Genomic DNA, 23,176 nt, shown 5'->3' with positions numbered 1-23,176 from the left:
ACATGTGAAATATCTAAGCTCTAGGCCTTCTGGTTTATTTTTAGAAAATTTTGAAGATTTTTCTATGTACAATCAAGTAACCCCATAGGGAGGGGTCAATTTGACCCCGGAGGTCATGATTTGAATTTTTTTGTAGAAGTTTACTAGGCAATGCTACATGTCAAATATCTAAGATCTAGGCCTTCCAGTTTATTTTTAGAAAATTTTTGAAGATTTTCCTATGTAAAATCAAGTGACCCCTGGGGCGGGGTCATTTTGATTCCAGGGATCATGATTTGAACAAATTTTGTAGAGGTCCACTAGGCAATGCTACATGTGAAATATCTAAGCTCTAGGCCTTCTGCTTTATTTTTAGAAAATTTTTGAAGATTTTCCTATGTAAAATCAAGTGACCCCTGGGGCGGGGTCAATTTTGACCCCAGGGTAATGATTTGAACAACTTTAGTAGAGATCCACTAGGCAATGCTACAGGTCAAATATCTAAGCTCTAGGGCTTCTGGTTTTTTGAGAAGAAGATTTTTTAAGATTTTCCTATGTAAAATCAAGTGACCCCTGGGGCGGGGTCAATTTTGACCCCGGGGTCATGATTTGAATAAATTTGGTAGAGGTCTACTAGGCAATGCTTCACAACAAATATCTAAGCTCTAGGGCTTCTGGTTTTTGAGAAAAAGATTTTTAAAGTTTTTCCTTTCGGTTGCCATGGCAACCAGAGTTCTTGCATGGAATTCAATTCTTTGAATAATTTTGAAAGGAGGCCATCCAAGGATCATTCCTGTGAAGTTTGGTGTAATTCTGCCCAGTGGTTTTCAAGAAGAAGATTTTTTTAGAAATTGTTGACGGACAACGGACTACGCACGACGAACGACGGACATCAAGCAGTCACAATAGCTCACCTTGTCACTTCGTGACAGGTAAGCTAAAATTAGAAAGTGTAAAAAAACTTTTAACCAAGGTGGGGATGCTGAAGGAGGCCGATGCTGAAGCCGGGTTGAGTAGGATAGCTCTCCATATACTTCCTATAGTCGAGCTAAAAATAGATATGTTGTATAAAATATTGTACAAAACAGCTGATGCATAAGAGGGGTGAATATGGTGGCATCCATTTATGTTTAATACTGAAATAACAAATCATCATAACTTTCTTATTTCACACTTTTTTCACCTTAATGTATGGTTCAATAAGCTTGTTCTAAAAAATGGCACGTAGGATTAGCAGCAATCCCCTTTAAGTCCAAGGCCTGGGCAATAACTCTGAGCTGCACCAAAAGTCTCATGTACATTTGCACATTGTGTTGATCACGTATAACAAGTTTCAACTTGAATCTTGATAAGTCTATTTATGTTAACACTTTTATTTTAAAGTTTTAAAAATGCTTTTATCTAATACTTTTTTAACCTTCATTTCTTTTCAACGGTAATCAATAATAAAACAAAAACGATACTACAAATGATTTTTATTTTGAGATCAATAAATCAATGAATCACAGACTGTAAACATGAAACACATGTAACTATACTAAATGCCAATTAAGTCTAAGATAGTGTATCATTTTTGTTCCATACATCACACTTTTTCTATTACCTGAAAACAGGGACTGGTAAACAACATAATCTCATAAAATGTCTCATTCTAGACAACTGTCAGCTATATGAAAACAATAACTACTTAACTAGATATTCAAACAACTGGAAGTATTACTATGAAAATTAAACATATGTTTTTTATAACATTCAGTTGCAACTAACAAATAGGGCCAAAATGGTCCACAACCAGCATTTCTGAGTATAATATGAGCTGTGCCATGGGAAAACCAACATAGTGGCTTTGCGACCAGTATGGATCCAGACCAGCCTGCACATCCACGCAGTCTGGTCTGGATCCATGCTGTTCGCTTTCATAGCCTATAGCAATTAGAGAAACCATTAGGGAACAGCATGGATCCTGACCAGACTGTGCAGATGTGCAGGCTGGTCTGGATCCATGCTGGTTGCAAAGCCACCACGTTGGTTTTCCCATGGTGCAGCTCATATGGCAACAATTTAAAACTGATAAAGATAATGCTTCTGATCATAATATTCAGACAGGAATGCCATAATATTTCATGACTAGTAGATTGTTCTATTGTTAGCTCTGGTGCTCTAAGCTGTAACAAATAGGAACGATATACATGCTGCAGCTCTCCCACAGATTACTGCTGTAAACTTTCATGAAGACCAACTTAGTAAACACGTGGACCCACTGACTGACTGATTGGCAAGCAACAGACAGTGTATAATCAAAATTACAGATATTATAAAACACTCTATAGATATTCGTTTATGAAAAAAGTCATTGTTAAAAAAATTGTAATAACACCAACATACATGTACTTTAATCAAGGAACAACATTTCATCATATGATAAGTACATCTAAAAACACACATCTGCATACACGATATGTTTCACTCTTAATTATATGAAAGTAGAAGGTGTTGTTACAGAAACATATGTCTCCTCCATCCCCCACCAACCCTCTAAATTTTTTAATTTTTGAAGAAATACTGCAGAAAACCATTCCAGTACAACAGCTGGTCCACATGTTGCTGAGAAATAGCATGGGCAAGCCTTCAATACTCAACTAAATAAAAGGGCCTCAACTCCTAAAAAAAAACCTAGAAGAACATGCCAACAATGTGCACAACTAGGCTTAGTATTAATGAATCCTGTCAAGTTTCCTCCAAACTAAATGGGGACTGACAGATGGAAAAAAAAACAAATATATCTAGGAAACCAACAATATTTCTCCACCATGAGAGGAGAGACATAATAAAACCTGTGCAAATTTTATTCCCACAACATCCCATAAAGTTACTAGTAGTTCAATTGGTCAAACAGAATGAATATCCTCCCTTATGTAAGCCTAAGATACGACCCTATGTATCTGATATTTTGCTTTTGGTGCTATATTGAATGTTTCACAGCCAAACCAAATGTACAGGACATTACTGTCTGTGACTGGAACAATAATCCAGAAAAAGAGATGTAATTTTAGACATTTTGAGCAAATATTCAAATATCAGTGAATGCAATTAATACCCCTGCAACACCACATTATACTAAAAACAAAGCCACACCAAACATGTGCAGGAACATATACACTTGCTGGTGCTCCAATATATACAAGAGTTTAAAGTCAAACTTTTGAAAAAAGTAATATAGGTTTGTCCCACAATATGGCTTATGCTAATATACTGATTTCAGCTCAGTTCACAAGATTGATATAATTGCTCTATAGTCATTTCATTTAAATCCAAGGGCAACTATACCAGGAATAAGCTGAACCACACCAAATTGTATCATGCACATCTCCACTCAATTATGATCCTGCATATGAAGTTTTAAGTCAGTATCTTAAGAAATGTCCAGTATAGTTCACTCAACGTAATTTTTGCTAACTGACCAACAGACTGACTGATGAACAATTGAGGCAACTCCTATATACATGTACCCTATCTCAAACTTTGTTTGTTGGGGTATAATGATGCTATCCTGCCTCAAAAGCTTTAACCTTGACTTTTAAAAAGGTTCCCAGGTGTTAGTGATATGTAACAACAAACTCAATTTTCATGCCACACAATAAATAATATTTCCATGACGTATGCAATTCTATCTACAGTATGGGATAGAGTAAAGTTTTCAATTGCATTCCTACAGAACATAAAGGTAATTAATTTAGTGTGTGTGTGAGCCTATCTGTAACAAAAGCAAGGCCAAAATTAAAAACATGTTTGTTTGCTGTCTCCCTACCTACCCACTTAAAATGTTGCGCCCCAAAAGTTTTTATTGGACAATGCTGATCATTTTTTTTAGTTGCGATATGACAAGTGCAGCATATATTTCTAGTAAGCAAAATAGTAAGTAAGAAAGTTTTAATTGTATCATTTAATTTCATCCTTTTATACAACCTATACAGATTTGCCTTATTTTTACAGAAGAAATATTCTGTAAGAAATGATCATACATCTACTGGCAACAGTAAAAAATCTTCATGAAAGAAGAAAAACAGAAAAAAAAGAAGAATTGCCTACCTACCTAACCAACTTTAAAAAGTAGAGTCGGAAGGCAAACAAAGACTATTTTAAATGCAGCCCAAACAAAATAGTAAGATTTACAGCATACGGCATGAAAAGACAGAAATATGTTCATTCATAACTATAATGAGGATTATAACATGCTTTATGATGTGCTATGTGCCATTCCTTTACTTTAGTATTGTGGTGATCCGATGACCTTAACATTTACATGTTGCATACTGGCCTGAAACAAGAGCAGTTGGTAGAATCTTGAGTTCAAGTATTGCAACCGTTTGATTGTAAACTAATAGATGGCTTCAGAACTGATTGTACTTCGATGCATTTAACATAAGTGGAATCCTCCACTCCACTTAATAGCTTTCGCCATATCCTCCTTGAATAAATCAGGATCAGCTAACCCAGGCACAAAAGCATGCCACAGGTATGGGCTACAGGCAGTTTTCTATCAGCCGTAACAAAGTCCACTTCAAGTTTTTTGCCAAACCCCATGAGAGGCACAGAACTTGCTCCTGTCCAAAACATCAGTACATCTGCCAAGGCTTTGTCACTTTCTTTGCCTAAAAATGAAATATCATAGAATTTTTGTAAGTGAGAATATACAGCACCTTTAAATCATGCTAATGCTACTGATATGCACGCTATCAAAGACATTCTATCCAAGGAAATTATTCTAGAATTTATTCCAGTGTAAAATTACTTTGTTTAAAATATCCCCATTTAAAATGGTATATACTCCAAGCACACGAATGAACATGAATCTGTTTACGAAAATCTATACTAATACTGACAGGCAATATTGCTCAACCTGAATTTCAACAATACTCAACAATAACTTGTCAGTCTCCATAAAATACTACACCTATCAAGTTTAGCAAGTATATCAACTGTAGCAAGTTTGATGAATTATTTTCAAGGATATGACGAAAACAAGAGCTGTCCATAAGACAGGGCGCTCAACTTTTTTCAGTGCTTGACTTTGAGTTAGAGATTTGCCAGAAAAAGGAACTAAGCTATGTCAAATAAATAATCAGAATTATAGGGATTGTTTCACCTCATGTTTCACAGTACTGGACTATTTTCACATTACTGGACTATTTTCACAGTACTGGACTATTTTCAGAGTACTATTTTCACAGTACTGGACTATTCTAAGCTAACACAATGTACAGAACTTGTCAGTTTTTTTTTACTGTATAAATGACAGTCATGCAAAGCAAAAAAATGATGTACATTGGAAATTAGGCAGAACTGTGTATGTTAGTAAATTAGTATTTTAAGTTTCAAGTCAATTACTATAAAAGTAACAGAGATTACTGGACTTTATACAAAACAGTAACCTGAACATTCCTAGTAATATAAAGGGGGCATAAATATGTCAAAACTTCAAACAGAGTAAAAGGATTGTTTCTCCTGACGTAGACTTTGATAGTAAACAACTATTTAAAATTTCAAGTCAATAGCTTTGAAAGTTACAGAGATATTGCACTTTAACAAAACATTTTCTAAGTTAAAAGGGGTATAACTGTCAAAATTAAAATCAGAGTTGTGGGGCCTGTTTCTCCTTGTGTAGACTTTGATAGGGAGTAACTATTTTAAGTTTCAAGTCAAAAGCTTTGATAGTAACAGATATTGGACTTTATCAAAAACAAAAACTTAAAAATTGTATGTTAAATAGGGACATTACTCTGACAAAATTTGATCAGAGTTATGGGGATTGTTTTTCCTGGTGTAGACCTTGATAGTGAATAACTATATTTTAAGTTTGAAGTCAATAGATTTGAAAGTAACAGAGATATTTGACTTTATCAAAACTTTAACCAACGGCGACGGTGACACTGGGGCGAGTACAATAGCTAGTCTTTTCTTCAAAATGTCGAGCTAACAGTACATTGTTTGTTTGTTACATAAGAGCAAAATGCACAAATTGTGGTGAAAATTCGAGGACTGAGATATAGTCAAAATACACCACTCCTATTTAGTGTCGGCCCTGGACTATAGATGTAAGTTTACCTAACAGACCCGATAGTTCATGATAATATTCTCAGTACCAAGACAAGTTTCTGTTTCTGTTACAAGTGAAACCAAGCTAAAAAAATAAGTTTGTTCCAGTAGTTTTTATTTCCGTAGCATAATTATACAGTTAGTGTGAACAGAAAATCAAAACTGATTCCCATATATTACAATTGCATATGACTGTTCAAGTAATTTCAAATTTGATAGCCTTGTTAATTTGAATAGATATGTCTACATATTATGTATGAAAACAATAGTTAGCAATGCAAAAAAGTATTGATGCAATGTAAGATTTAACATGTCTAAAACTAGTTAAGACCAAACAAGATTTATTTTTCCTATCCATTACTTAAATGCAATTACAGTTGAATATCGTTACCTCGATATCGGTTAGCTCGATACTCCGGTTAGCATGATGTGTTTTAGTCCGTCCCGATTTTTCCCTATATATTCTAATGTAATTATTTATCATTACCTCGATATGATTAGCTCGATATTTTGTTTAGCTGGATGAGATTTTTCAGTCCCGTCAACTTACCTGTAATGTTTTTACACCTGGTTTCGTCGATATCACAGCGTGTCAAAAATATCCATGTTATTTGTAAGGTGTGAAAAGCAACCTATCCGGATTTATCATAATCAAGTTAGTGTGTTATTATTTAATCTTTAATCCAATTCAAATGTTAGGAAGTTTGCATTTAATTCCCAATAACTAGTCTTATAAAACAGCGTGCAAGCGGGCAATTGTTTTCCAATACAACAACTAATTTGGATGAAATATTTTTCTGTATCTGCCGTTTAGGATTGAGTGACAATATGTGTATTACAAAGGTAAAAATTTTCGTTATCAAACACAGTCAAAATTACTACTCAACTGAGAACATTCAGACTTGTTTATGGAAGGAATAAAATGCTAAATTTTAATGTTTACACGTATATTTTGAAAAATTTAAAACTGAAATGTGTGTATGTACTATTTAATTAAGATGTTTTTTGTCAATAAAATTAAAATCATATTTACTTCTTATATTATTTCTTTCCCCTTTAAAACCCTCTGAAAAAAAAACAAAAACATTGGATATAGTGACAATATAGACGTCCGACACAAGTACAAAGTTGTCCCAGATAGTCGATATCATTATGTCGAACTTCGGATACGTTGATGCAATTTTTACAGTCCCTTGAATATCGAGGTAATGGTATTCGACTGTATCTTGAAAATATTTGAACATAAGAATCTATTGATTTCACTTTCTAAAAAGGACACTAATTAAGTCACACTCTGTAGCACTGTAGACATAGTGATTTGAAAAAATTATCCTGTGTTGAAAACTGGAACAAACTTATTACACACCCTTTAGTCTGGTAATATTACTGTTTGCTACATCAGGACCAGACAATAATACCCATTTCCTCTTCATAACGAAACAGCCCAGGAAATGATTCAAGAAATTGTCCTGTCAATACTCGGATAAACGAACGTGAGGTTAGGGCAAACCTAAGTTTCAACCTAAGTGTGCCCATTTCATAGAACGTTTCACAGCCATCTATAATAGTAAAGTACAGGTAGTATTATATTCATATGCAGTTTATATTACCATCACATTCAATCAAGAATGCCTCCAAGCAGTATACTGTATCCTTCTCCAACCTTTGGTTATTGGAACCCTCTGGACTGAAGTTCACTTCATACAATAATCTGAATGTGTCAAACTTTAGATGAACAGCTTGGTGAACAAACAGACTAGAAAATGCTTCAGGTGCATGGAGTATCTCTTTGTGCAATGAACCCACTTTATCCAGTCCATTAACAAATTGGGTAATTTCAGCGTGGAATCTGAAATGTTTGGTCAATGCATGAAAAATGATGTCAAATACAAGGAATCCAGAAATGACATGATAGCAACATCAACATTTAAAACCCAATGGGAAAATAAAGTTGACAGTACAAAAGTGATTACAATTCAGGCACTGTCAGTGTTGAACCTTAACACTAGGAGGGTTATACCAATTTACTGGCACTAAACCTCACTGTTGTCCCAAAAGCAATCTATTAACCAGGCATTGTAAACAAGGATTGTTTGTAAAACATGTATGCTCCCCCTCCCCCTCAAATGTGCAATCATGATTTATTAAGGGGCTATTGCCATTTCAAGCAATTTTCAAGAAATAAGGGGTCATGGTCCTGGCACAGTGTGGCTGGTTATAGAACATGACTCATTTATTATGTGTATATATAAAAATACCCGCTCTCTAAAGAATTCTAACAAATGGCGAGATGAAAAAGACACAGAGTAAATTATTCCAAATTTACTCAATGACTCATGGCTGTATCTAAGAGTACCAAAATTGTCACACTTGAAGGTATAATAAAATTGGTCTACCAAGCAACTATCCACTTCCTATGTTGAAGGAGAATTACCAATGAAGGTTCATTCAGTTCAGCAAACATATTATCATTGCACAATACAAGCAGTTGTTATTTAATTTCAAAAGGCATTGAATTTTGCTATATTTGTCACTATTCAACAAATTCGAGCCAGATCTGACCATTAGAAATAAATCAAAATTAAAGAAGATGCAAGTATTTTCATTGATGATGTTGTAAAATACACACAATTATTACTTATTTTTCAGCATATTAAGCAGAAAGTACATTATATGTGATCTTTGACCTCATATTGGACATGAACCACTTAGGTACATTTCGAATATCCCTGTACTAACCTTTTTGGTCTTAAGCCTGAACATCCAAAGATAGCATGCATATATGAGGTTATATGGTCATGGATATGCATGTATCGGCCTAATAAGAAATTCAGGTGTGCATTTATCCCAACAATCAAGCGTTGGAAAAGGTGGTCAGTTGTTTGTAATGTTAGTAAACGTATACAGTTTTGAACAAATCTTGAAATATGATTAACTGGATAAGATTACGTTTTAGACAATGTAATAATTATCTTGATATATAATAGGATTATTATAACAGTGGCTCGATCTGGGATGCTGTATTCGGCTTGAGTGGATTTTTGCCAGATCAGATCTCACGAGGCGTGCCAAGTGTGATCTGACCTTGCAAAATCTACGAGAGCCGAATACAAAAATCCCAGACCTAGCTAACTGTTATAATGACCCTTTTATTATATACCTTTTTTCTTGTGGTTTTGTTATTGAAAGAAATCTTAAAATTTTTATCAATACTAAAATTGAACTAAGTGAAATTTTTATGTGTGCTATTTATAGAACTGTGTCAGGCAGCATACAATACAAAAGGAATATTACGGAATATAAAAGGTACAATACAGAATTTTTTTCTGCCTGTTCATATTTAAATGTGAAATACAAGCTGACTTTTTTTACAGAATTTATATATATATATATATATATATATATAAAATATTAAAAGTTACTCCTGCACAAGTATATAATAAATAAAAAAGAAAAAACATCCAATGGAAGTCCTAAATTCAAATTATTTTAAAACCCTTTTGCAGTATATACTTTCTTTTAGTGGGTAATGTTCATTTTGACATTTGTTTTTACACCAGTATAACACATCAACATATACCTGTAGTAAAGTATGTTTTTCAGCAGGTATGTAGCTACTTTATCTTTCTTCTCCAATTTTGTTTTTGTAGGAAGTAAGCCTTGATCAATAATCCAGTCAGCATGTTTGTCGATAACCGACTTAAATCCCTCATCGTCTGGGCTGTCCAGGATCTGGATAAAATGTGGAAACTGTGCACTATGGTTTACTTTGTTATGATAGAAATAGAACCACAACGTCACTGTCAAAGAGTGAAAATCTCTCCATTCTTGTATAGGGACATAAATTAGCAGGGGCCCAGTAGCCCATGGTCCCTAGATTTTGGGCTAGGCCCCTAAATTGTTGAAAAATGCCCATATACCTAATGGTAAACATTTGTTTTTGACAGTCTGGGCCCCTAAATAAAAATAGCTAGTTTATACCCCTGTTGTATTGAACAGTCATAATATTACAGTACAGGGTCTGGGCAATCAATGTTGAACATCAGGTTAAATAATTTTTAAGATGTTTGCAACACAAACTTTTAAGAACCTTATGTGTATTTTTCACTTAGTTAGCCATAACTCTGGCCTAGCTGAGAAAAATCCTAAAGAGAACACTTCACAGGCCATAAAACAATCCTCTAATGTTTTATGATTCTAGGTCAAGTACATTTTAACATACATGTTTCACAAACTTTTTTTTTTTGAGTAAGTCTGGACAAGAAGTCTGGTCTTGTGTAATGAAAAAACTTAAGAAACAAAATAAGTCAGGGGCCATAACTCCTATACGACTGAATGAATCCAGACGCGAAACCCCAGGTGCACAAATGCACATGCTGATCAACATTCCTGTAAACTTTGGTGACTCTAGGTCAAATACTTTTGGAGCTACGCGTGACACAACATTAAAATGACCAAGTTTTTACTCAGTCAAGGGCCATAACTCCTACAAGTCTGAATGAATCCAGACACGAAACCCCAGGTGCACAACTATACATGCTGACCAACATTCCTGTAAAGTTTTGTGACTCTACGTCAAATATTTTTGGAGCTAGGTGCGACACAACACTAAAATGACCAAATTTTACAAAGTCAGGGGTCGTAACTCCTACATGACTTAATGAATCCGGACGCGAAACCCCAGGTGCACAACTAAACATGTTGACCAACATTCCTGTAAAGTTTTGTGACTCTACCTAAAATGCTTTTGAAGCTAGGCGCGACACAACATTCTCGGAAGGACGGACAGATTGACGGACGGACGGACAAGAGCAAATCTATATGCCCCCACCACTCATTGGGGCGGGGGGGCACAAAAATTGACAGTACAGGGTTTCAGCAAGCAATTCTGAACATGTTAGATATGTCTTGAAGAATTGGCTGCAAAATGTCATGGTGATGTTACATTACTTGTAAAATAAAGGAATACATTTTCTTTTTACACACAATTCACTTGAAAAGTTAGTTCAGACTTGTACATGCATGTAAGCTCGACTTATTTGTGCCTAGCAGCCAAGAAATGCCTGTATATGTTAATAACAATTTCAGCTGCTATCATGGAGTTGTCATGCTAAAATCACTGTGAATTTGGGTGGACATAATTGGTCTTCTCACAGCTTTTTGACAAATCCTCTGGGTTATACTATATAGGCACTAAACTTTAAAGTCTGACAAATTACATACCTCCTTAATGCGAAAAATTTCCTCGGTCTTGGAAAATCTAAGAATGTCTACATGGAGTTTTATGCCCTCAGGTCAGTCATGTAGGAGTACAGCATGGTGTTGATCATCAGTAGGCCTGGTCCACCATTAAGGACATTGTATGCTGTCATTTCAAATGTCAAGCGCTCCATCTTTTCACCATCATGGACGAAGATCATGTTTCCCTCAGGGCCACACAAGGAAGCCTCTGCAACAGCTTTGCTCAGCAACCTAAAGCAATACAAGTACAAAGAAACTCATTTATCTCACTGTTCTTTGTATAATTATTTCCATGATGACACAATATCATTATGGAAATGCATGAAGCACTTTGCACATGACAAAATATTCTAATTTATACGGAAGTTAGAGTCCGGACAAAGTACACTGTACCAATTTTAGACCTTAAATCTCTAAGTGTGACCTTGACATTTTAGCTATTGATCTGTGTCTTGAGTGCAACATGTCTCATCCTGGTGAACAATTGTGTTAGGTTATTTTGAAATCTTTCTATGTACAAAGGAGTTACAGTCTGTACCATATTGGACGTAAACATGGACATTCTTATTAACTGGTACTAATGTGGCTACTCTTTGTTCTCCCTGTTGTTCGTTTTAGCCACCTAAATCCAACTAGATGCCCATGGGCAACATATCAAGCCAGCTGTCAAAAGGTTTGGGGGTTGCACATGACATTCCTTGTCTCATTGAGGCAAACATTTATGCCAAATAAACAAGAGTGCCAGAATGTCACAATATACGCCTGTCACAGCAAATTTCTTTACTCTAGCACCTGTACATGTATTTGCAAATGGAATTTTTATTTTGTGTTTGTTTAGAAATCATTGTAAGTCTTTTGTTTTTCTAAGTCCACAAAAAACTCCTTACCAGGTAGAGATACCTTAAAATACACCTAAAATTGGAAAGTAACATCTATGTTGTACCACAGAAAAGTGGTCTTGGTTTTTCCCTACGGTCAATTATAAAAAAAGTTACAATATAAGTTATTTATAGTAACAACTAAGGGAAGTTAAAAAAAAAAAAATTGTAAGTCCACACAAAAATGTTTACCAGGTAGAGATTGGTCAAAATACACCTCAAAATTGGATGTAGCATGCATGTTGTACTACAGAAAAGTGGTCTCGATTTTTCTCTACGACTAGTATTAATATTTAATTTATACTTATGATAAAATTATGCTATCTTGGTTGAGCAACCAGGATAGGAAAATCAAATTTTAAAAATACTTCCAGTGAAAATCTGACATGTATTGAGAACTCAGTAAACACAAATAAGTGTATATGTTTGGTTGATTAAGTTTTGAACAAAACCATTAGTTGTCCAAAATCTGATTAACCACCTTTAAGCAAATATTTATTATATGCACAGCTTCAACTGTTCTATGATTAATGCAGAGGCCTCAATGGCTGACTGGTTTAAGTCACCAACTTCAAATCACTTGTCTCTCTATGATGCTGGTTTGAAACCCCAATATGGACATAATATAAGGAAGCCATCCAGCTCGCTTACAGGTTGGATATTCTCTAGTGAGCTAAAAGGTAATGTACAATGTGTAAAGCTCATGGATTCAAGCCTATTTTTAGAGAATATTGCATTGTAATGCCAGCACTCCAGAGACTGGAACTTACAAACTGGTTTCACATCTTTCCAGAATCAAAGGCTCTATTACCAGACTTAAATAAAATAAGTTACCGTATGCTGATAATATCTAATAAGCTTACCCTTAGTGCCTGGTATACGCAGGAACAGTCTGTTCTGACGAAATGTCTTGAAAGTCATCACTGGTTTGTCCTGGAAATATAAAATTTTACATGAAAACAGCATCTGATATTAACAAAGCCACTATGTTGGTTTTCTCATGGCGCGGCTCATAGTGTATGTTAACTGCATTCTACAGCTTTCAATAAATTATATTTTTGGTCAGTAAACATAATGTTGTACTTTCCAGAACTTAACATCATTTTTGTATTTAGGATTTAAAGTTAGCCAATAATTAAATTTCAACACAATACAGTTGCTGATGTTGATCTCTGACCAATACTTTACTTACGACCTTTGCTTTTTTTTTGCTTTTGCTTTGAGCTTTACCCTGTATCAATTTACAGTATCTATGTCAAATGTCTGTGCTTTTGAACACAATCTAAGAGATTTCATATGACAGAGCAGTTGACTATTTGAAGCTCCATCCACCTTATTTTACCTTTCATAAACAAGAGTGCCAGACTATTACAGAATATGCATGTCTGATTAAAACTGTTCGACTTTGAGAGTGGGCAATATTAAATTTGCAGTTTTTCGAATATTTCAAGGGCCATAATCCAAGAGTGCTTGGGGCGATTTGGCTCGATATCTGTCAGGATACTGGTAATATGACCCAGGGAAGTGCCTACGCCTTTAGTATCTTGAACAATGGTTTGGGTCCAATCGCAAAGGTGACTATGTCTTAGACTAGCTGACAAACGATGTAGATTGTCCTTTGTTAAAACGGAGAGCTGGTGAGACCAAATATCTCATATATAGAATTTTCCTCTGGCTACCTTGCCTAAATGATTCGTGTACCAATGATTCGTAAATGATTTCTTATTATGAGCTAGACAATTTCAGGGATCAGGCAAATCACTAAATGTTTCAAACTAATAATCTTTAATTAAAAATGATTAGCTCAAACTCCTATAGGCTGGAGACTCTATACTTGACTAGTCTTTTTGTTGAAGTTCCCGTCAGACAATGTCTTTGAATCAACAACATACGAGTCCTATCGCATAGATGCTCGGCCTCTGTCCTCTCAAACTCTATAAGATTGCTCTGACTCCTGGATGCTCAGCGCCTATATGCTATCATATGTAGCATTCAACTACCATATAGGTATTATCCCCGATGCCTTGGCTGTACTTCGCCAATAATGCTGAACCTTCTATAAGCTGGAACTCTCCTACTATCTCAGTAGATTACCAAACTCTGGGTCTCTGTCTCAGCTTCCCGATGCTCAGCCTATATATGCTATCGTCTATAGCATTCAATTACCTTTAAGGTAAAACTCCTATGCGCTGGCCCTATAGCTCGAAACCTTATCGAAATTCTGCTTCTCTTCTTTAGTCTAAAAACTTCCAAAGTCTTCTTTTTAATAATTTATCCGCCCTGACAGGGTAACTGCAATAGTCTCCTTCTCAAGGTACTGGGATAAATTATTAGTTGAATCCTCGATGTGTCTTCTTCAACCGCTGGATACCGAATGAGCTCTCTGTCATCCATCTACCTATTTATACCCCAGCAGACGTGCTATTTTTAGAACTTGTTTCTGATTGGTCCAAATTTAAACATAACGTTTTACAACGAGTACTTGCTCTATCAAAATATCCGGTTCCCTTTAACTTTTGTATATGACATAATGTGCGAAGCTGGGACCCAGCTATCCATATAATGAACCCAAATTAACCATAAATGACCCAATTTCTATTAATAACAGCAATTCAACAAAAATTATAGCAATGGCAACATGAAAAGGGAGTCAAGCACTATCTGTGCTTATGTGTTACGTTATCAATATATTAAATATACAAATTATTCTGACAATATCAAACTTGGCTAGATAATATGCCCACATTGTCAGGAAGTTTGTTGAGTAATTCAAGGACCATAATCCACGAGTGCCTGGGGCGATTTGGCTGGTTATTGAACTTAGCCGAGATATTATTGCCTTAAAAGCTTCATAAGAATTTCCCTAGCTGAAAAAGGATCATAACTTGACCAACAAATGCACCGCCTTGCGGGTGCAAATGCTGATTTTATTTTCTGTCTATGTATAATAGAAATATTGTCCTACCCATGGTTTTCTAAGTCCAACAGGGGCCATAATTCTTGCAAAAAGCAATGTAGAGTTACGGTACGGTACTAGTTAATGGCGAATATCTGCACAAAGTTTCAAAGCAATAGCTTTGACTGTTAAGGAGAAAACTTGAAATGCAAAACTTAAACAAGAAATCTGATATTTTCTAAGTCCAAAAGGGGTCGTTATTCTTGCAAAAAGCAGGTTGGAGTTATAATTCTTGCTATACTGAGTCAGCTTTTGATGGTGAACAAGTGTTGCAAGTTTTAAAGATGCAGCTTTGATAGTTTAGGAGAAAAGGCGACCTAAACACAAAACTTAACCAAGAAATCTGATATTCTATGTCCAAAAGGGGCTGTAATTCTTGCAAAAAGCAGGTTGGAGTTATATTTCTTGCTGTACAGAGGCAGCTATTGGTGGTGAACAAGCCTTGCAAGTTTTAAAGCAATAGCTTTGATAGTTTAGGAGAAAATTTGACCTAAACAAAAAAGTTAAGCAGCCAATGCTGACGCTGATCAAGTGATGACAATAACTGATCATTTTTTTTCTCAAAAAATCAGATGAGCTCAAAATGTAAGCCACAGTCATTGGACTTGCCAAAGGAGGTCACCCAAAGATGCAAAAGATTTGTGGAAATGTTAAAAGGGGCCATATTTCACATAAAATAGAAGCTATTTCACCTGACATCTCATGATGCCAAAGTCATTTGTCAAGTTTGAAACCCTAAGGGCTAGACATTTTAAAGAAACCTGCTTATATGCGAAACTTTAGTGAGTGGATGCCTCAGAAATGGCTACAACTGAAACTTTTTTTATTTGTAGTCAAGCTAAATGTGAGTAATGTTTATGGCTAATATTACCTATCTTGGGCACTTCAATATCTCCACAGTTAAAGACTGGTATCTCAGGCACAAAACTTCCATCTTCTACAGTATCAGGCTTCCTCCATATAACTGTAAAAACACACATCTAGATACTGCTACTATATCAACATTTATATAAAAAGTCAAGTCAAGTCAATATTTATTTATTGTCGGTAGATAAAATAACATTATAAACATAAGCTATGTATAGCTTTTGACCGATATAAAGTTGAAGTAAATCTAATATTAATAAGAGGACTGGGCGGGGCATGGGTGTGTGTGTGTGTGGGGGGGGGGGGGGGGGGGGGGACAAGTCTTTTATCATAATAATTTACATTTATTTCCATTTCTTTGCTTTTGGCTATGGTACTAGTCTGTGTTCAGAACCTGTGTTTTATTTACAGGAGATAACTCCTGAGCCTATTTAAATGTACAAGTATGTCCCTTTTCTTCTTAAAACACTGGATAATCAGAATCAAGACTGATGAAGTCAGAATAATTATATCACAGAATTATTTTTTCTAAAAAAAATTATCTAGCCAGTAACCAGACTAGATATGGTACAAATGTACGATCTCATTATTTTTCAGTCATGTGTGACTGTGGTTTAACCCTTACCCTGCTAAATTTCTATAATGAGCATGTCCGTCAAATTTGGACAGTACCATTAACTGTTCAAAGGGATGCTTACCAAAATAATACTGACTGAATAGCTAACAATGCAGTCTGATCATGATCTACTCTGGTTGCAAAGGCAGAACCAATTGTGTCAGGCACATGGTAAAGGTTACGCACATGTTCTTAATGAGTGACTTGTTAAAGAATTTAATAAATTTGTAGCCAGCTGTATAAAGGCTTATTGTGTATGAATTGATAATCAACTTACTATGCAATGATTAATTACAACCAGTTGATGGGACATTCATACATGAGGATATTTGGGTGAAACACAATATAGGGAACAGTAGTGTTGCACTTGGAGGTGAAAAAATAAGTTCTTAATTTTGGCAAAAAAAGTATTTTTCTACATAGTAGAGTGCTTGAAGTATAAGCAACTTAAGTGGTTTGCTGGTACTTGTATCGGAAATGTAATTTTTAAAGGCTGATAAAATGCATATGTTTGCTGGTTACGGACACTACAAGTGGTACATTTTGTAAAATTAAGCTTCAAATTTATGATAAACTTGAACTATTTTTACTGTTTTGTAGGACAAACACATGGAAATACATAATGCAAGGAAAAATAGGACTGGGAAAGGTATAGATACTGAAAAAATGAAACATGTTTTTGGATACTACTTTGTTGCTAAAAAACATGTATATTTCAAATCATCTGACATCTTCCATTTCAGTTTTAATGATGTAAACTTAACGAAAAATCAACACCAATTCTGTCTTTGTTGAAATAAAATGACATATTAAAGGGAAAGTGATTAATTTTCGAAAAAATCCTAAATATTGATAGATACAAGTAATTGGTTACGGACACTACAAAAAAGCCTCAAGAATGGTTTTGCATCAGATTATGTTAAAAACATTAAATCCAGTCATGAATTATTTGGTATAATGTTAAAAAGATATCTGAATGGAAAGTGTATTTAAATTTGATATTCTTCAAACAGAAATATACAACTTGCCAAATTAAAACCAATGAAAAAGAAAACAGAACAACAAAATCTGAAAACTTCCTGTTTTCATGAAATCTTGTAACTTAACAAGCAATATTAAGTTCTCTAAGTGATACATTATTATCAATACTTTGTATTCATATCACACAACACTTACACTTATTTACTCAAGAATGTCACTAACCAGAAAAAAGAAATTAAGTTCATGGTTATGGACACTACAATATGAATTATCTTACGAAAGTACTCATATCTATAATCTTTTTGTAACTTTTTTTTTTTTCAAATTTTCAGATGTCTTGGTGTTGAAAATGTAGCCCTATTATCAGTCATAGTAGATTCATCTATAAATGCAACAACATTGTCTCTTATCTCCTATGACAGATCCTGTTTGTGAGGACACATAAATTTCTTTCTACTCATTTTTTCCTTCGTCGTGTGATTTTGATATTAGTTCTGCTTTCTTAACTAATCTAGTCTTGAGTTACTCCTCTCTACTTCTTGTCGCTGTCTCTTTCTACAATCTTTCTTTCTTTCTTTCTTTCTTTCTTTCTTTCTCTCTCATTTTTCCTTTAATTTTCACATTGGCCTGGACTAAGTTTTTGCCTTTCTTGCCATTTAACCTCTTCTAACCTATTCAGCATTTTTGTGCCTTTGAAGTTTCAGCACTGCAGCTGCCTCATCAGATCAAAACTCTATATCTGAATCACAAATGCACAATAAAATCAGACATACTTCTACTTTATTATAAAGCAATTAAATTGCAATATTGCAATATAAATTTAGATATTATAACCATATGACACAGATGTGCACACAAACACATGCCATTGCCCATTCTCTATAAAGCAAAATGATCATAACTGCCGCCAGTAAAAATATACTCAGAGAAGATTCATTCCCTTCATCTGCACATAAAGCTTGTTCATCTGTTGAAGTTTGAAGCAAATCAGGCTAAAACTTTGGGAATCGTTGACAGGATTTTCCCCTATCATACTATATTCCATATAGCAAAAATTATCAAAGGGCCATAACTAAAGTAAACAGTCACAGAAAGAATTTCTCCCTTTACGGTCATCTGAACATCAAGGTTGTTCATCCGTGAAAGTCTGAAACAAATCAGGCTACTAGTGTTGGAGGAGTTGGACACACAAAAATGTTTCTCTATATTCCTTATGATTAAGCAGAAACTATCAAAGGACCATAACTGTAGTAAAATAGTCACAGAAAAAAATTCATCGTTTTAATGTAATATACACATCTTGAGCTTGTTCATCTGTGAAAAGTTTGAATCAGGCTAATAGTTTGGAAGGAGTTGGACACAAAAGATTTTTCTAGATATATTTCTATATAAAAATATCATAGTATTATAACTGTGGTTAAAATAGTCACTGAGAAATTCCTTCTTTTATGGTAATCTACTCATCTAGGTTGTTCATCTATGAAAGTTTGAAGCAGAGCAATCTAATGGTGGGAGGAGTTGGACACACAAGATTTTGAACGAACTGACGGATGTACATACATAGAGCAGCAACACTATATGCCCATCACATAAATATAAAATCTCATCTAAATGAATATACATGTACCTGTCATCACATGGTTTGTACTTAGTACTTCTTGAAGAGATTTTTCTTTCATTTGCAAGTTTTTAGATATTACTTTTAATCTTAAATACTTGTAAAGATTTATTCACTTGAACTGTAATATGTATAATAATCCAAACAGAAATTTCAGTAATACTGGTTGTTTTTTTTACATTGTTTTAATTTCTGTAGTGTCCGTAACCAGATAACACCGCCCCTCTGAAACATTTTGAAAAGAAACATTATTGTAAGCTACATGAATTTGAATTATCTTAACAATGATGCTCCTGAAGAAATTTGTCTAAGTGAATAACTGTTAATTATCATTATCACATCTTTACATTTTTAATATAAATCTGTGCAATTTAGATGATAAACATGATTTTTAACACTTTTGAACTGTATCTATATTTTTATATCTGAAAATATTTGTCAACAAATACATATATTTGTTTTTTCTCAATATTAATAAACTTTGAAATGATAATTTTTCATTTTTCTGTAAAAAGATGCAAGTTTTAATTTTTTCAGCTCTGGTTACGGACACTACAGTTTCAAGTAGCATTATTAAACAGACAAAATTTACCTTTTGTAGTGAAATTATTAATAGACTTTATTAAATTTGTCATCAGTGAACCTTCCAAATTGAAAAAAGTAGTGATCCTTTATCTCTCATCGCTTCAATGTTTGCTATGACATCTTTCAATTTCATGTTGCAGCAACAGAAAATGATGCTGTATATAAAGATGCCGCAATAAGGGTTTTCCAATGTAGTTGCAACATCAAAAAGTTGATGAAAAATAAAGTTGATTAATTAACTTGTGAAATCAGTTATTACTTTCATAAGAATAGCTATAAATAAAATTTAAAAAAAAATGTTTATTTACACCATTGAAAGACAGGTTACAGACACTACAGGGTTTTTGTAGTGTCCGTAACCATATTAGTGGTGCTACAGCAAAAATGTAGTTAACAATAAACGAAATAGCATAAAAATTTAATGTCAACAGTTAAATTTTATAAGAAAAAATCAATAAAGACTCTCATAATATCTTACAAATCTATAAAATACAATTGGTTACGGACTCTACATCTTTTCATAAAAACCGGATTTTCAATTTTAAAAATTCATACAAATAAATTTCAGAAATACATGATTTTCATTTTTTTTTCTTTAAGTACTATTACAACAGAGAAATGATTCTGGACCAAAATTTTTAAGAAAAAATAATGTTAACATTGCAATTAATCATTATAACAAAAGGAAGGAATTTCAGTGAAAAACTGCATAACATCTTACCCATTTCACATTTTTCTCGACAGCTTCAACAATTTTCATCCGATCATGATAAATCAAACACCAAAATAATTCTTAAAAAATTGTCTTTATGCTGATAACACACTTTTACATGGAAATATATAATATCATACCATTATTTTATTTGGAAAATTCTAAGTGCAACAACATAAAGCTTCAAAAATGACTTTTTCTAGATGCGTTTTTTGCCACTGCTTGAAAACTATTTGAGCTAGATCAATAAAATTTGGCACAGAACTTCTTCATATTTAGTGTTATGAAGTGTAAATGTTAAATTGCAATAAAGGGTTAGGAAATTTTTGAAAACCATGTATAACAATGCGATATTCTAAATGCTCCCTATATTGTGTTTCACCCGATTACATGAGAAGAACCTGTAATAAATTGTCTCTGTATTAGCAACATGCACTGTTCTATCATTCCTCATACTGATCATGAATACAGTAACTGTAAATTTTAACAAAATCAGTTGTTTTCACATTTTATACACACATTTACCACACACCTAGAAAATCTTGTTTGGATATGTCTTTCTGTTCTAGTACACACCCAGAAAACTTCAGATTATTTTTTGTAAAAAGGTATTCACTATAGAAGATAATTCTTGAGGGAAGATCAGTGATGCAAGGGCAAAATGGATATCTGATCTTGTAACTAATTTATTGCATTTTGGTTGCACAAAATCATTTAATAATACGAATTCTAAAAATCTTCTCTCCAAACATTTTTTATCAATCCTCAAGTTTTTCCGAACATTTTCATCAACCCTTAATCAGCTGTTTTTTGTTTACATTTTCATGTCACTTCTCTTTGCAATTCCATTGCTTTTTATTGGTCAAACCTAAATTGTTTATGAAGTATTAATACAGGGGAATTACTTATAGAATTTTGCGTGTTTTAGACCAACAGTTTTTTACACTTTGTTGAATCGTCGATGTTGCTTTAATTTGCCACTCCCACCTACTCTTATCACGCTTAGGATTAGCATGTGTTTGTATTGCATATATTATTTGAGCCTTTTTCTTTAATGTTCTTTCCTTTTTTGCCTTCCTTTCTTTCAGTTTTTTTCATTCTTTGTTTTTCTTCCTTTTATTTTTCGTTTCTTCCTCTCTTAATTATTTCCTTTTGTTTTTCCCTTCTTCTGTCTTCCACGTCTTAGACATGGCTTATTTATGTTTGCATTACTTGATTTATGTTTGCATTTTATTTTGATTTTCTTCAATATTGATGAAGATTAGAGGTTATATCTGTTATAGTCAAAGTGCATTGTGAAAGGCGTGTTGAAGCCTTGGGACATTTTGTGCAGGTATTTCTTTAGCCGAAAGGCATATTAGACTTAACAAGTGAATCATAGTTTGTAGGACTGTTGTTGTACTGTTGAAGGTCAACATTGTAATTAAATGACCAACTTTCACTTTGTTATTAAGTGTCGATGCACCTGAATTAAATCTATTACTATATTTAATAGTAGTCAGTTGTGTATATTGAATAAGAGTATAATTAGGTTTCAGTACGAAATTTGTTTCAGCTTAGAGATACATATAAACATCTCTGAGTTGAATTTTTTTAGCTACCATGTGTTTTCGTTTGGGATTTCCTAACAGAAATATGCTGAATAAGTTTGGTCGTGTAGAGACGGTGACAGTCAAAAGTTATCATGCAGTCCCAAACGTGACATTATTTGGACTACTGTGCTCAAAGGGAAATAACTAACAGGGCCTTTGATTGGTTGAAAAAGTATATGGTATTCCAAGACAAATATTTAAGATGTAAAGTGGTCTCTCATGGTGAAATATCTGTTGAATATATTTGAAAACTGTTTTATTTCTTAAATTGAAGTTCTAAGCCATGATTAATGGAGGAAAAAATACTTGAAGGTGTATTTTGTTTGAAAAGTTTGCTTGTTTTAGTGATATATTTTCATGAAATGTAAACAAAAATTAACTGCCGGACTGGGGGTTACTGACTTGCAGGTGAAAAAAGTGCACAAAAATGATGGTCAACATGTATATTTCTGGCTGTTTTCTTTTAGGTTTTGAATAGTTCTTTCACCCTGGGTAGATGGCATCAAAAGTTTAAATGTTAGGAAAGGGCTATAACCCAAAACATTACAATGTAAGTCTATGGGAAAACTGTTAGTTCCCTTTGACCTCAAAGAATTTTCTGACTCTTTAGAATTTCATGAGCGTCTATCGACATAGACTAATTTTCGACTTCAAATAGCAAAATGCATATAAAACCATTAAAATATACCTACATTAACAACCTATATTAAAACATTCCTAATAGAACTGCTTAATAAAAACGTAAATATGCATGACACCTGCTTTCAAACATAAACTTGCAGAAGTTGACTTCCATTTGTCTTGCAAACTTTGTACAAATGGCGGAGACATAAAAAAAGGGAGGTAATTTATACACGAATCAAGTATTTGCGTAAGTAATATTCGTTACAATCGTGTAATATAGGCCTATCGTATGTGGCGAACTACTACTGATCTAGAGCATTGTTTTCCATGCACACATGTCTATACGTGATCAGCATTATTTTAAATATTATTAAAGGCTACAAGAAAAATAAACCAACAACATCATGCAAGTACTATCTTGCAATTAGTTT

The 23,176-nt window shown here is 33.9% G+C and overlaps 1 long non-coding RNA gene across 1 annotated transcript; it reads right to left on the bottom strand.

Annotated features, from left to right (window-relative positions):
- Window positions 1-1,981: 1,981 nt before the first annotated feature.
- Window positions 1,982-22,950, bottom strand: LOC123537271 (uncharacterized). Its single transcript, XR_008368079.1, has 7 exons — window positions 22,880-22,950; window positions 16,022-16,114; window positions 13,058-13,127; window positions 11,299-11,547; window positions 9,656-9,807; window positions 7,686-7,924; window positions 1,982-4,631 (listed from the first exon to the last, which is right to left on the bottom strand). It is a non-coding gene; the product is annotated as an uncharacterized LOC123537271 (long non-coding RNA).
- Window positions 22,951-23,176: the final 226 nt, after the last annotated feature.

Source organism: Mercenaria mercenaria, chromosome 17 (genome assembly GCF_021730395.1).
Source record: "Mercenaria mercenaria strain notata chromosome 17, MADL_Memer_1, whole genome shotgun sequence".
Taxonomy (NCBI): domain Eukaryota; kingdom Metazoa; phylum Mollusca; class Bivalvia; order Venerida; family Veneridae; genus Mercenaria; species Mercenaria mercenaria.
This window is presented reverse-complemented; position numbering and strand designations above follow the sequence as displayed.